This window comes from Protopterus annectens, chromosome 11.part0, assembly GCF_019279795.1.
Source record: "Protopterus annectens isolate FY-2018-M chromosome 11.part0, PAN1.0, whole genome shotgun sequence".
Lineage (NCBI taxonomy): Eukaryota > Metazoa > Chordata > Ceratodontiformes > Protopteridae > Protopterus > Protopterus annectens.
Window position 1 is genome coordinate 1,569,623,344 of NC_056745.1, and position 15,996 is coordinate 1,569,639,339.

The following is a 15,996-nucleotide window of genomic DNA, read 5'->3' on the forward strand; positions in this document are numbered from 1 at the left end:
TCTTTAGTTTTCCCCAAAAAAGTTCCCATTTGCTCTCTCTTCCCCATCACATCTCCAACATTTTCTATCCACCTGAGGAAAAATCATATGCAGTCGCTTTAAAGCAAATAAATACGTATGCAGGCCCTTCCACAAAAAAAAAAAAACACTAAACCTTCTGGACTCGGAATACATACTTGGGAGTGGTACAGTTTTCTTCCTACGCTTCCACTGTAATTTGCCTTTCCATTCTCTTTCCTCTAATCTTTTCTAACCTCATCCAACTGATTCTAACTATCATTGAATAAGGTACATGCCCTACAAACCATCTGTTAACAGGAGCTTCCCTTCTAGACTCAACTAAAACTCAGCAGAGCAGGTCTTTCACTTAGCACTCCCCTATTATTATCCCTTTGCATGCAGTCTGTTATCAGTACCAAACAGGGAAGGCAATGTGTAACCTGCAATAAAAAATCCTGCTTTGTCTCATCCCACACTATTACTTTTCCCGTCCAAAATTATGTTCTCTCAATATCATGGTCTCTTTGCTAATTTTCTACAGTACATTCCAGTACCTTCTTATCTATTTTCTTCACCCCTATTTGTAAACATCCCTAATGATAAAATCTCCTTTTTCCACTTTCACACTGGCTAAGCTCTCACCAGTATCTTCTACTACATTATAAATAAAATACTCTGCACAGCGGTTACTATTCTCTTTAAGGATTTGCATTCAACGACTTACAAGATGGCTGCACATTGAGTAAGAGCTTAATTCTAGCGCTCTTAGTGTGAAAACAGAAACTCATCAGAGAAGGCCAGTGGACCTTTGTGTTTCTAAGTAAATTTCAGTAACTGGCTAGTAAGTGCACTGCCTGGAATCCAGAGGAAAAAAAAGAAGTACAAAGGACCTGAAGGAAAATCAGCTACAAAAGGTGATGGCTTGGAAAAGTACTACAGTTGTTCAGCAAAAAGCTTTGCAAGCTCCAGACAACCTAGGGGAATGTATAAAACAATTGCACACAGACCTGGTTAAAATAAACAAAACACAGAGAATACATTAACTCAGACAATACAAGGCTGGAAAAAATGGAAGAAGCTTTAAACAGATATTCAGATGAGGTGATAAAACTGCAAATCTCAGAGGTTGCAATTAAGAAACGGCTGGCAGAGTACGAGACTGTTCAAGAAGAGAAGTTTCAAAAAATAATATAATTAGAGGACACAGCACGCAGGGAAAACTTGAGATTTTCAGCTGTACCAGAGAAGCTGGAAGGAACAGACTACATTAATTTTATGAAAGTACAAATAAGCAACTGGACTGGCATTCCACAGCAGGAGTTGTTAATTGAAAGGGCTCATCAGGTGCATGCTCCAAACCTGGGTATAAGAAAGCAATCTAGACCTTTAATAGTAAAGGTGCAATCCTATAAGCAGAGAAGTTGATCCAAAACTGTGGCAGAAGGACAAAGTACTACAAGTGAGGGTCAGCAGATTGTCTGTGGAGAATGATTACCAATTGTACACTAAGCAGAAGAGGAGTAAATTTATTCCAAAATTCAGTGAATGTTGAAAGGCAGGCATGAGATTCAAACTGCTGTACCAAGCTATCTTCAAAATATTCTTCCCTGGAGGGACAAAATCATTTTCAAAAAGTGAGCTGTGAAACAGGAACTTCTGCATCTTGTTTTTCTAGTAATAAAGATCATAGCGAGACTGTGCCTGTGAAATATTTTCCAGTGTTTCAATGGAAAATGCTGGGGAGAAGGAAAGGAGCACAAGAGTTGATTAGAAAAATCAAAAGTATGTTGGAAATGAAGCAGAGACAGACTTGGGAGATGAAGATGAACAGGAATAAAACCAGTACCTTGAAAATTGACAAATGTGGGATTATAAAAATTATTGCATTTGTGAAATATGACAGAACAAAACAATCTGGAAATATTGGACTTTTTAGGACTTGTACTGGAAGTATATGCCCTTCTTCATGTCATCAGTGTTCAGAAAGTACTTGGGAGAGGGGAAGAGGAGGGAGAAACCAAGTGCAAATTTTTTCTTTATAGTACTACTATTGTAGTGTATGATGTTCTTTGCATGCTATACAGTAAAGTTTTCTCAGTTTTTTTTTAAGTGTAATGGGGATACTATTGTAAACAGGTGCTCCTGTTTCCCCCATTTCTCCATTCTCTCTTTCACCTTGCTCAGTTTTAAGAAATATAAGCACTGTGATGTAACAAAAAAGGTCTGGTTAAAAGAGCACAACAAAAGAAAAATGAATGAACTTTTCCCCTATTCTTGCATGGAGGAATGACTGAATTAAGGCCCTTAGTTAGGAAAGCAAGTAGTAGTAGTTGTCTTCTTTCGGCTTTTCCCGGTTAGGGGTCGCCACAGCGGAACTCCGGTCCGCTAATGATTAGTAGTTGATTTTTACGTGCCGAGTTACCAGCCCTGACGCACAACCTTCAACGAAGGTACGCCCATTCACGCATGTCTCCATGCAGAAGACGCTCTAGCTGAGAATAGAACCGGACAGTGTGTTACTGTGAGGCGACAAAGCTACTGCAGCACCACCACCGCGGGTTAGAAAAACAAGTAAATGAAAAAATTGAATATTGCATATTACAAGTTTTTTTTTTAGCAAATAAAATGTATGCTTATTAGCAATTCTATATCTGGGCCTCATGCCTCCATCGAGATGATCTGATAAAAAGAAATTGGCTACAATCTGATAGAGAGAAAATGGCTAGGAGATGATGTTCTCCGAAAGCATTCAAGTGTTATTCCAGATGGGACAGCTATAAAGATAAGACAAAACCAGACAGCAATTAGTAGAAACACAGGCTGCAACATGCGTCTTAGCATGCATAACCTTTCTTTTATGTTAACTCAAGTCCGAGTGCGACTGTCAGTTTGAGACATTTGTTCCTATTAGGAGGGTAAAACTTCAATATTTGAAGATGCACATGTTTTTTATTAGAGGGCTTTCAATACAACAAAAAGTTCTGTAAGCTGTAACATATGCTCAAATGGATATGACAAGAAACAACTGTATAAAAGTTCAACCCGCCAAACAGTGTATGCATGCAACGCAAAAGCTGGAACTAGACATTTAATAAAAAGCTTTAAATAAAACACTACACACGATAATGGCAGCAGGATGCACAGCAGTCATAAAAACATCCAACGAAGATAGTAGAAAAGTACAGTTTTGTACCTACCATAAATGTAGATGTTCGAGGATTCCATTGCTGCAGTCCTTACTATTGGGTATAGTCCGCATCCAGTCGGCCCGAATACCAGAGTATAAGGCTGACGTCGGTCAGGGCGCATTAGACTGACGTCAGTACGTCAGGGTACTAATGCGCATGACCGGCGTCATATCCTCAGTCTTTTCTTGCCCCAGATGTCAGAAGACCCTAAAAAGACAAGGCCCAAAATACCTGCACCAAAACATGAACAATATCTACAAAAATATAAGCATGTAAACTCACCTACACAACCACCCCTAAACACAGAGGGGAAGGAGGGAGGGTAAATTGGACTGCAGCAATGGAATCCTCGAACATCTACATTTATGGTAGGTACAAAACTGTACTATGTCCTTCGTTTTCCATTGCTGCAGTCCTTACTATTGGGTAGAATCCCAAAGCAGAGGTAAGGGAGGCTGGCAAATCATAAAGAAGCAGGAGCTGACAACATGCCTTGCAAAACAGCTGTGGCAAAACCAGCCCTAGACTTAGAGTAGATAGGAAGGTGATAATGCTTAGAGAAAGTATGCACTGAACTCCAAGTAGCTGCTTCCAAAATATCCTTAGTTGCCACCCCCCGTAGAAATGCTGTTGAAGTGGCAGTAGCCCTAGTGGAATGAGGCCTAATCCCAGCTGGAATCTCCTTGCCATGATGGGAATAACAAAATGCAATGCAAAAGCCAATCCACCTAGAAATAGTTTGTTTTGACACAGGCTTGCCCTGCGAACTCAAAGCAAAAGAAACAAACAACTGCTGAGACTGCCTAAAATCCTTAGTCCTGCTTAAGTAATAACGCAATTGCCTGTGTACATCTAAAGTATGCAAAATCTTTTCCCCTTTATTTTGGGGGTCTGCATAAAAAGTAGGCAAATGAATAGTTTGGTTTAAAGCCACACTAGAAACCACCTTAGGCATAAAGGAAGGATTCCTGCGTAATGATACCCTATCCTTATGGAAAATCAAAAAGGGCTCGACTGCCATAAGGGCCTGCAACTCAGACACCCTTCTTGCAGAAGTAATAGCCAACAAAAAAGCAGCCTTCCATGACAAATATTTCAATTCAGCAGTAGCCGCAGGCTCAAAAGGTTGTAGAGTAAGTTTTTCCAACACAAAATTGAGATCCCAAGCAGGAGTAGGAGCTCTACGTGGGGGTCTTATATTCTTTGCCCCTCTAAGAAACTGCTTGAACAAAGGATGCGAAAACAATGGTGGGTCACAATCATAGTGAGCTGAGATTGCTGCAGCATGAATCTTAATGGAAGAGAAGGACAGACCCTTGTCCAGTAACTCAGTAAGATATTGAAGAGCCATACTCAAATTAGGCTCAGAAATCTCCAAATTCTTTGTTTTACTCCAAAATAAAAATCTCTTCCATTTTGCTGCGTACACTTTCCTTGTACTAGGTCTTCTAGCTTCCATAATCACATTTAAAACTTGTTGAGGAAGTTGAGACCTGCTGTGTTTCAACACAGAATATGCCAGGCTGTCAGATGAAGAGAGTGAAGCTTGACATTGAGCAGATGACCGTCCTTCTGGGATAATAGCTGTGGAATCAAAGGTAAAGGCCATGGAGGCTTTTTTACCCGACTCCGTAGTAGTGGGTACCAGTGTTGCCGAGGCCAATCTGGAGCTATCAAAATCATCCTTGGCCTGTCCTGTCTGACCTTTAACAGTACCTTTGGAAGAAGAGGCAGAGGTGGAAAGGCATACACATGAAGGTTCGTCCAACTGAAAGACAGAGCATCCACTTTCCAAGCTGTGTGATGAAACCCCTTTGTGCAAAACTGTGGCAGCTGGTGGTTTAGAGGAGAAGCGAACAGATCTATGTCTGGAGTTCCCCATGACACTGTCAATTTCTGAAATACATGAAGATCCAGTTTCCACTCGTGGGGATCCATGATTTGTCTGCTTAACACATCTGCTAAGGAGTTCTGTGCTCCTGGCAGAAACCTTGCCTGAAGAGTTAGGTGCAAGCGTGGCAGTCTCCCATAAAATCATTGCTTGCCTGCATAGAGGATAAGAATGTGTTCCCCCTTGTTTGTTGATGTACCACATGACAGTTGTGTTGTCTGTTAGAATCAACACCTGCCCTGGAAGAACTAACTCCTTGAAAGCCAGTAATGCGAACTGGACTGCTAACATCTCCTTCATGTTGATATGTAGATGCTGTAGTCTGGCAGGCCACTTGTCTTGTATCCACTTTCCATTTAGATGAGCTCCCCAAGCAATGTCCGAGGCATCTGTCGTTAAAATCTGACTCGCCTCTGGCCGGGTCACAGAGAGTCCCTTGTTTAGGTGACATTCCTGAGCCCACCACAAAAATTCTCTTTGAAGGCAAGGTATTATTTGAATGACAGTGTCTAAATCCTGGCAGTGCTGTGTCCATACATTTTTGAGATACCATTGTAACTTCCTCATATGCAGTTTGGCATTGGGAAGCACCAGAATACAAGATGCCATGAACCCTAATGCTTGAAGGACTGTCTTTGCAGTCAGCACGGACTGATGAGATAGTTGATGGAAGTAAAGTGATAGACTCCTTTGTTTGTCCGGGGTTAAAAAGGCCATCTGGGCTGCTGTATTCAGTCTCACACCCAGAAAGCATATGTCTTGAGAGGGTACTAGACTGGACTTTATTTAGTTCACAGAATACCCTAGGCATCTTAGCACTGCTATAACATATTCCAGATGCTGTAGAAGGTCTTCCTTTTCTTGAGCCAGAATCAGGCAGTCGTCTAAATAAGGATAAATTTGAATTCCTTGTAGCCTGAAGTAAGCTATCACTGGAGCCAGAACCTTTGTGAATACTCTGGGCGCAGTAGATAAGCCAAAGGGCAATGCAGAGAACTGATAATGAGAACCTCCAGCTCGAAACCGCAGATACTTCCTGTAACTTAGCCTGATAGGCACATGAAGGTAAGCTTCCTTGAGATCTAAAGTTACCATCCAGTGATCTTTGCCCAGCAGGGGTAAAAGCTGTTGTAACGTCAACATCTTGAACTTGGGAATGTCCAGATAAGTGTTGAGGAGAGATAAATCCAAAATCGGTCTCCACGTGTTCCCCTTCTTTGGTACTAGGAACATGCGAGAATAAAATCCTAGGCCCCTTTCTGATACAGGGACTGGCTGAATGGCCCCCATTCGGAGTAACTGAGAAACTTGCTTGTGAGCCTCTTTTCTTTGTGGAAGGAGATAATTTTGATATTTCAGCATGTGAAACTGACAATTCAACGCTCTCATGGCTAGAGTGGAAGAAACGCCCTTGCCTCTTTATCAGTGGGAACAGGATTTTTAACCACAGAGGCCTTAACACCTTTAGGCCCCTGAGAAACAGTTTCTGGGTCCGCCCTAGGACTCTTAAACAAATACTTATGAGCTTCGGGCACCCTATAGTACCTATCAGGTTTAACAGGAGCAGGAGGCAAAGAATCAGGGTTCAGGGAAGCCTCTGCAAAAACATCTTCCACCACATTCAACACAGGAGGTATAGCTAAGGGCCTATGCTGGGGTAAAAACAAGAATTCCCTAAGCCTCTTCCTGGAATCAGAGTAATCCTGGCCTTCCCATTTAAAGTGCTCCCTCATGGAATGCAGAGTCTCTGAAAATGAAAAATCCTCAGGAGGAGAAGCCGAAGGAGTGGCATCATCCACATCAGAATCAGAATAATGAGGATACTCCTGCAAATCTTCCGCAGAAGACTCAGAAGCCCCTGAACCCTGTTCAAAACTGTCAAACTCTGGTTCCACCCTAGGCCTCTTATCAGGAGGGCCCATAGAACCTCTAATCATAGTAATCAAATCTCCTGCCATTTTAAGCATATGTTTCTTAGGTACAGAACCCGAAATGCTAGGAAAAGCCCCTACTGAAGCTGAACTTGGCCTACCCCTAAAAGAAGTTTTGGCAACAGAAGGAGAGGCTCTAACTACTGTGGGAAGAGAGGGAAGAATAGTTACCTGAGAAGCCCCCTCAGTCTGGCCTGCCTCCTGAGAGGGTACATCCTGTAACAGTAAAGTTTCTGCCTGAGACTCCATAGAAACTCCTGGCAAAACCTCTGGCTCCACTGAGCCTCCTAAAGAACCGACGTCCAGGACTGCCGGTTCATCAACCCTAGGCTTCGCTGTTTTGTCCTTGCGCTTCTTGGACGAAGCGGGCGTCGGAGCATCCGACGGCATTTTATAATTGCAACGCTTCCCAAACACTAATCTAGCACAGTCTAACCTCCTCTTAATAGTGCGTTAGTTAAACCTAGCACAAGAGCGGCAACCAACAACGTCGTGCTCAGGCCCTAAACAAGGTATACACAATGTATGGTAATCCCTATGAGGTATTTGTTTCCCACAAGAAATACAGTTATTCACTTTTTCTGACATCCGGTTAAATACTGAGGCAAGAAAAAACCAAAATGTTCCCCAACGGGGTACTTAGCCAACTCAGATTCGGTCTGAAACTCCGGTTTCGGAAATATTTCAGAACGCCAACCTGCACTCGCAAAACTGCTTCTGCATCGGACCACGCGGCAAAAAAGACTGAGGATATGACGCCGGTCATGCGCATTAGTACCCTGACGTACTGACGTCAGTCTAATGCGCCCTGACCGACGTCAGCCTTATACTCTGGTATTCGGGCCGACTGGATGCGGACTATACCCAATAGTAAGGACTGCAGCAATGGAAAACGAAGAACATCGTATAGACACTTTAATAAAATATTTGCAAGTCGGTAAGTGCTTTCACCAGACAGACATTGGCTTCATCAGACTGTAATGATAGTAAAGCACAAGCACACATCATTAAATAATTCTATGATTAATTAAAACAGTTCAAATCCACAAATAATATGCCCCACAACAATTCACATCTACATATACCAACTACATACATCCAGATGACATTATTATTTACTTAAAGGAAAACTCCCATTAAATACAAAACTGCACATGGGGTCCAAGACATAAAATAAAGACAGGACACAAATTTGACAAAACCAACTGGCAAATATATCCTACCTGGGTAATTCCCTCTTATCAAGTATCTGTCTAATAGAGACTATGCTGTTCAACCGAATCCTTTATCACCTCTCAGCTTAAAGTTCCATCTAAGTTCCGCCTCACTAGTTCTATTCTCAGCATTACCCAACCTAAACACCTACTTGCGTAACTTGTATAGCCCTAAACCTAAAACGGTGAATCTGATCACTAGCTGCCACATATATCAAGGGCATTCATTGTATTGCCCGTCTGTATGCTATAAGAATGTTCCCTCATACGTTAAGTGTGCGGTCAGTCTTCCCAACATAAAATCTTTTACAGCTCCCACACTGTGCCAAGTACACCAGATGTTTTGTTGGACATGTTGCCCTTACATTAAATTTAAATTTCCTATCAAAGTCAGGATGTACAAACACATCACTATCTAACAGGCTACAAAAATTACAAGAACCACACAGATAAGTTCAGTGTCCTCTCTCACAGACTCTGGTCCCCCTATCTGGACAGTATATCATTTTGAGTGACTTACAATTCCTAAATCCAAACATAGGGGTCTCCCCCCACCACTCTACTGATTTTATCATCCATCATCAAGAGATGCCAATGACTCAAACACCTTCTTAATAGCATCAACATTGCTGGTATACACCACCGAAACCTTGACCCTCTCAATAGAGCTGCTGGACCTCTCAGTACCTCGTCCTGTTAACAGCTAAATTCTAGGAGGAGGAAAAGTAAGGTTTAGTTCGTCCCCTTCTCATGGGATCTACATCCACTAGAATGGGTCCCACCTCACTGTCCTTATAACCCCTACGTCTCAGGGACTGCCTAAGGGTCTCACGACCACCCCTATAATCTGAATCAACATTATGCAACCGAGAGACCCTCATGCTCTGTTCCTTTACTATGTTACTGAACACCCTTCTTGGGTGCATGCTCCTCCTGTGAAGTATCAAGTTTCTGTAACATTCCTTTCTAAATAAACTAATAGCGAGTGTATGGTCAGGCCACTTACTTATCATTACATCAAGAAACTCCATAGATGTGCATGACCATTTAGAAGTAAACCTCAAAAAAACAACTAGATTTGTGCAGTTTTAACACAAACCGTTCTAAATCCTCAGAGGTCCCACCCCACAGCAAAAAAAATAATCAAAAAAACGACAGTAGAAAAGCACATTCTGTAAATTCAGCTCCATACCAAACATCTCCTCCGATTCCCATTGCACCATTACAGCATTAGCATAGCTGTTGGCGCAGCAAGTCCCCATCACCACACCGTGCTTTTGTTTATAATAGCAATTACCAAACACAAACACATTATTGTTGAGTACCACATCCATAAAGTCACAGGTCAACTCTACAATCCTATGGTCATACCCACTCCGGTCCCTCACCTATGCATATATTCAATCCCTTCAGTATTAGGGATAGTCATAAACAGGGACAAATAGTCTAAAGTAACCAACATATAAACTCTAGACTTGTCATAGCTCTCCATAAAGACAAATAAATCCTGTAAAAAGTGTTTGGTATCCTTCAATATGGTGTTCGATTTATCCAGAATAGGTCTAACGTCTTTCAAAAAAAGATGGAATAAGGCTCGGTGACCCACCCTTTCCCAGCCACTATGGGCTTAAAAGGGGGTGCTCTAGGGTCCTTATGTATCTTAGGAAGTCCTTGGAACATGGGTACAACAGAGGACTCAACCATAAGATATTGCGCTAAATCCATAGCAATCGAAAAACTCAGCATGTAATCATTCACCATATATCGCATCTCTTTAATCAAATCTTGTATACACTTAATATTCACCTTCTCATACACTAATCCATCCATCAGCATACTATTACCAATAAAAAAATGGACACTGGCTCTTCCCCACCTATCTACTAGGGAAAAAAAAAGAGAGGAATTTAAGGAATGGGTAATGGAAATTACTAAAGATGTATTATGGAAGATAGAAACATCTTCAGAAGTTATATCTAGTGAATGGGATAAAATGAAAATGGAGTCTAAAAACAGGGCAGATATGAGAGAGAGTGATATGATTAAGAAGAAATAGGAATAACTTACAGGAGACTGGCAAAGATTAAAAGTATTGCAGAATAAGGAGAATCTCAAAGAACAAAACAGGCCCAAAGGTAAAGTGCTAAAGAGAAAATAATGGAGTATTTAGATAATATGCACAAGTTTAGAAAGACTGCTGTTAAGAAACTGCTTTTTTTTTTTTTTTAATTACTTCAGATCACAAACAAGTACAATGACCTAGGCAACAAAGTATAAATGGTTGTAGCCAAATTTAAGGAGCCTATAGCAGTAAAATAACCACAGATCCCGTAGAAGTATTAGAGATATTTTGGAAATGTTATGGACATTTGTAGAATGCTGAGAAACATAGAAATAAAGAAAGAGCACAAGTGGAAATATTTACTGAAAATGTATATTATGCCATGGTTACAGGTAGATGAGACTCAACAACTAAGATAAGAAGAGATGAGGTAAAAAAGGTGATGTACAATCAATCTTCAAGAAAGCCTTCAAGAACAGATGGTATTTCTGGGGAAGTCTGGAAGTTAAGAGGAAGAAAGTGATAAAGATCTTGAAGATTGTATTATCAGCAATTTAAAAAGAGGGGAAGCATCAACATCTTGGAAGAAAGTGGTTGTGGTTGTATTACCTAAACACGACAAAGACACATCAGACCCAGCTTCATACCGACATCCCATTTCAATTTTAAACCATGATTATACAATGGTTTATTTCTATACTAGCTAAACTAAATGGCAAAGGTGTTCCCATAATTGATAAAGATAGATCAATGTGGTTTTGTGGAGGGGAGGCAAACATCTGACAACATTAACAGAACAATGACAATCCAAAGGGAAGCAGAAAGTAATAAAATGCTGCTGCTGTTAGTGGTTTTTGATGCAGAGGGAGCATTTGATAGAGTAAGCTGATGTTTTATGAGCAGGGCAATAAAAGCATTTGCATTTCCTGAGAATTATAAGGTTACTTAGGAGGATACATGAAGGATCACAGGCAGGAATAGTGGGAGTGTTCATCTCTGACAAGTTGTGTTTGACCAGAGAAATCAGAGAGGGGTGTCCTTCCCCCCTTTGTTATTTGCTTTATATTTAGAGCCATTGGCAAAGAAAATAAGGGACTCAAATGCAAAAATATAACTGGTACAGTAACAAAGAAAATTTGGATTTGCAGATATTTTGCAGCTGATAAAGAAAAGAATATCTCAGAATTGTAGAACATTTTCTTAATTCAATAAAGATTAAATAGTTTGTGACTTATGACACAGGCAATTACATACTTATATAAATTAAAACAAACCATATTGATACAGTCCCGACTCGGCCACTCTAAAAGCTCGAGAGTTGGTTCCACCGGCTCGAGGCTCCCCTTATATCCCACAATGCTAGGCGTGAGTTACCTCAGATCTCGTTTGTAAGCTGGGCCCAGCTATAATAGTAATAGAATAACTATAAACAAAGTCCACCTCTATAAACCAGGGAGAAGAGAAGGGTGACCTACATCCTGATCCAGGAAAATATGCACAGCAGCATATACCTAAAATAAAGAGGTGGTAGAAAGAGAGGTCACAATCAAACTCCTCTAGGTCTGTCCAGGCCAGGGGGAAGGAGGGTGGGACGCAAGAAGAAGGCGAGAAGAAGACAACTAACATGGAACGTTATGGTAAGAACATAACTTCTATATGTTAAGTTGTCTATCTCGCCTTCATTCTTGCTGGATGGGACTGCGTCCCTAGCACCTTGTCCCGGGTGGCCTAACGGAACAGACTCTTGAGAACAGTGGAACCAAAGTTAGCTCTATGCCTAGAAGCTAAATCCAACTTATAATGAGAGATGAAAGTGTGAGGTGTAGCCCAAGTAGCCGCTGCACAAATGGTGTCAATAGGCAGTCTGTCTTGGAAGGCTATAGAAGTAGCCAAAGCTCTGGTAGAATGGGCTTTAGGTTTGTTAGGCAGCTTTTGGTGTCTAATTTCATAAACAAGGGAAATTAGAGATGTTAGCCATCTGGATAATGATACCTTTGAAACTGAAAGTCCCTTTCTGCCTTCTGCATAAGAGACAAACAGCTGGTCAGATTTTCTGAATTGTTTGGTTCTATCCAAATAGTACCTTAACTGACGATGAACATCTAGCCAATGCAATTTTGTTCAGACCTATTAGAATATTCTGGAAAAAACACAGGGAGGTCAATGCTTTGATTTAGGTTAGACGCCTTGAGGCTATCTTAGGTAAAAAGACGGGTTGGTTCAGAAGATACCCTGTCGTTATGGAACAACAGATAAGGAGGTCGACAGCTGAGTGCATGAAGTTCTGAAACTCTTCTAGCTGAAGTAATAGCTACCAGAAAAAGAGTCTTCCATGATAGCAATTTTAAAGAACAGGAGGCTGCAGGTTCGAAAGGGGAGAGAATCAAAGAACTGAGAACTAAATTTAGGTCCCAAGGAGGAGGAGGATTTCTTATCGGAGGTCTGAGTAGAAAAACTCCCTTCAAAAAGCTTTGCAAAGCTTGTGGGACATGATGGCAGACTCTGAAATGCCCACATGAAAGTTAGAAATAGCTGCCAATTGAACTTTAAGAGTAGAAGGAGATGAACCTGCATGGAAGAGTTCAGCTAGAAAATCAAGGACCATTTGGATGGAAGCAGTGAAAGGATCTATGTCCCTTCCTTGAGCCCAATAGGCGAAACGTTTCCACTTACTCAAATAAATCTTTCTAGTGGAAGATTTATGGGAAGCTATCAAAATATCTCGGACAGAGTGAGATATTTAAGGAAGCCTGGCTAAGGTTGGAATTGGAGGAACCAAGCAGTGAGGTTCAGAGAGGGAAGGGAGCGATGAAACTGACCCGACTGATGGATAAAAAGATCTGGAACTAGGTCCAGATGCCAAGGTCGCTCCAACAGAAATTGATGTAGAAAGGGGAACCAAACCTGTCGAGGCCAGTAAGGAGCAATGAGGATCAACGAAGCCTTCTGAGCGATAGCTTTCTGTATCACTTGAGAGATTAGTGGGAAGGGAGGAAATGCATACAGAAGTCCCCGGGGCCAAACTTGGACTAGAGCGTCTCTGCTGGGCTGACCTGGTAGAGGGAATAGGGTGAAATAATCTCTGCACTTGCTGTTTTGGGGAGTAGCAAAAAGGTCGCAGCAAGGCTGACCCCACTTGAGAAAAATTTCTCTCACAACAGAGTCTTTCAGAGACCACTCGTGAGGCATGAGGATAGCTCTGCTCAACTTGTCCGCGATTTGATTGGACTTTCCGGGGATGTGCGTTGCTATCAAAAAACGCTGAGAAGAAATCGCCTATTGCCACAGTCTGAGCGCTTCTCGACACAGGGGGTAGGACCTGGTTCCGCCTTGTTTGTTGATATACCACACTACAGACATATTGTCTGTCTGGATTGCTATCGTTCCCAAGGGAAGAGAGTCTTGAAGGGCTTGCAACGCTAAAAGCACTGCTCTCATCTCTAGAACATTTATGTGCAAGTGGCATTCGTGTGGTTGCCATGTGCCCTGGACAGTTCTGCCCTGATAATGCCCCCCCCACCCGATCAGGGAGGTGTCCGTTGTCAGAGTAGCAACCGGAGGGGAAGGGACAAAGGGTCTTCCCAATAAGAGCTGAGGGGAAGACATCCACCACAGAAGATGATTCCTGCATGTCTGCGTAATCATAATGGTGTGGGACATCGGAAGTTGCTGGTATGACCATTGCATGAAGAGCATCCATTGAAGGATTCTCATGTGGAACCTGGCTAATGGAAGCAGAGGTGTGGCAGCCGCCATAATTCCCAACACTTTCAGAACTAACCTGGCTTTGACTCTGTTGCTGCTGAAGAGGAGTGAGACCAGTTTGTGTATGTCTGCTATTCTCTGATGTGTTAGTCTCGCAGACATGTTGACTGTGTCTAGATTTGCGCCTATGAAGGTAATAGTACGACAAGGCAACAAAACAGACTTTTCGCAATTTATTGAAATGCCTAACTTTTGACAAATGCGAAAGGTGTAGTCCCTGGCCATTAGGAGAAGATGCTTGGTGGGAGCTGTGAGGAGCCAGTCGTCCAAATATGGAAACACCTGGAATCCTTGGCGTCTCGGGTGAGAAGCTACCACGGCCATGCATTTGGTAAACACCGGGGCAGTGGTGAGACCAAAGGGCAGGGCCCTGAATTGAAAATGACTGGTTCCCAGCCTGAAGCGGAGGAATCTTCTGGAGCGTCTGTTCATTTTTATGTGATAGTACGCATCCTGAAGGTCTATAGAGCACATCCAGTTTCCCTTTCCCAAAAGGGAAAGGATGGACTGCAGCGTGACCATCTGAAATCTTGTTTTCTTGACTGACTTGTTCAAGATACTGAGATCCAAAATTGGTCTCCAGTCCCCTGTTTTCTTTGGAACTAAAAGAACCTGGAGTAGATTCCGGATCCTTGCTGGTCTGCTGGAACTGGCTGAATTGCTCTTTTGCAAGCAGCTTTGAAATTTCCAAAGCTGCAAGATCCCTTTGAGCGGGTGGAACATCTGGAAGGGATTTTTGATTGGTTTGGAATGCGAGCGAAGGAATGGAATAGCCTTCGAAATGATGGACTGTACCCATTTGTCTTGAGTCAGGGATAGCCAGGCTTCTGGGTACAGTGACAATCTTCCCCCGACTGCCTCCGAAGGTGGGCAGTCGGGCAACACCTCAGGGATGCTGAAAGGGCTTATCAGAGAAGACTTCCCGATTGCCCTGGTTCTGCGGACCCCCCCTGCCTCTAGGGCGACGTCTACCATTGTTGTTCCCCTCTGCCTCTGGCGGGAACCGACTTTGTCGTCAGGTGAAGTCCCTTGAGATTGTTTGCGGAACCACATTTTCCCACTTTTCTGGCCTTTGGGGTAAGGCCTAGAAGGAGTAGAAAAATGGACTCCGACGGCAGAAAGAGTCTTGCCATCTGTCTCGCACCTAGTCAAGGTCTCTTTCACTTGAGGACCAAAGAGAGATGATCCATCAAACGGGGAATTAGTGAAAGACGTTTTAAAGGGGTCTGCAAAGTTGCATAGCCGCATCCAGGCATGCCTGCGTAAGGCCACACCTGTCCCTGCGGCCCTGCTCGCTCCATCAGCCGCATAAGAAAGGAGGCGCATGGAGGAGTTAGCTATGGAGTTCAGGGTAGCCAGCTGAGTGTTCATCTTGTCTTGGAAACCTGCAGCTGTAGGATCCTTCAACATGTCACTCGCTTCTTTGATCAAGTCTCTTTGAAGACGAGTAAAATGGCATAGGTAGTTCAGCGAACGCATAGCAAAAGTCGCTGACGAGAACATCCGCTTCCCGTACCTGTCCATAGACCTAGATTCTTTGTTAGGGGGATGAACAGGCACTGAAGGATCAGCTAGTTCCTTCTTGGTGGCAGCAGCTACCACCATAGCATCCACAGAAACACCTTTTGTGAGAAATTGCTTGTCAGTTGGTGCTGTTATAAATTTGGAGGGTCTCCTGGGGGTAGGGTCCACTGAATCAGGAGCCGTCCAGGCCTTCTTTGCAACCACCTGCATGAGGGGATCAAAGGGGGGGACACCCAGGAGGTGGAAGGGCGAGAGCCAAACGCCTCAAGATACACAGATTCATCCTCCGAAGGGTTAAGGGCTGGCCAATTTCCCTCTGTTTCAGGATCTCTAGAATGTCTGCGAAAGAGACATCTTCAGAAGGGGAACGTGGGGAACCCTCGGAATCCTCTAAATCTGTGTCAGAGGTGACAGACTCAGG

General features: G+C 42.8%; 1 protein-coding gene across 1 annotated transcript in view; it reads right to left on the reverse strand.

The window, feature by feature from the left end:
• The window catches only part of LOC122815105 (nuclear-interacting partner of ALK-like), a 592,488-nt gene that overhangs the window by 545,223 nt on the left and 31,269 nt on the right, over window positions 1-15,996 (reverse strand). The gene's annotated exons all lie outside the window — the stretch shown is intronic.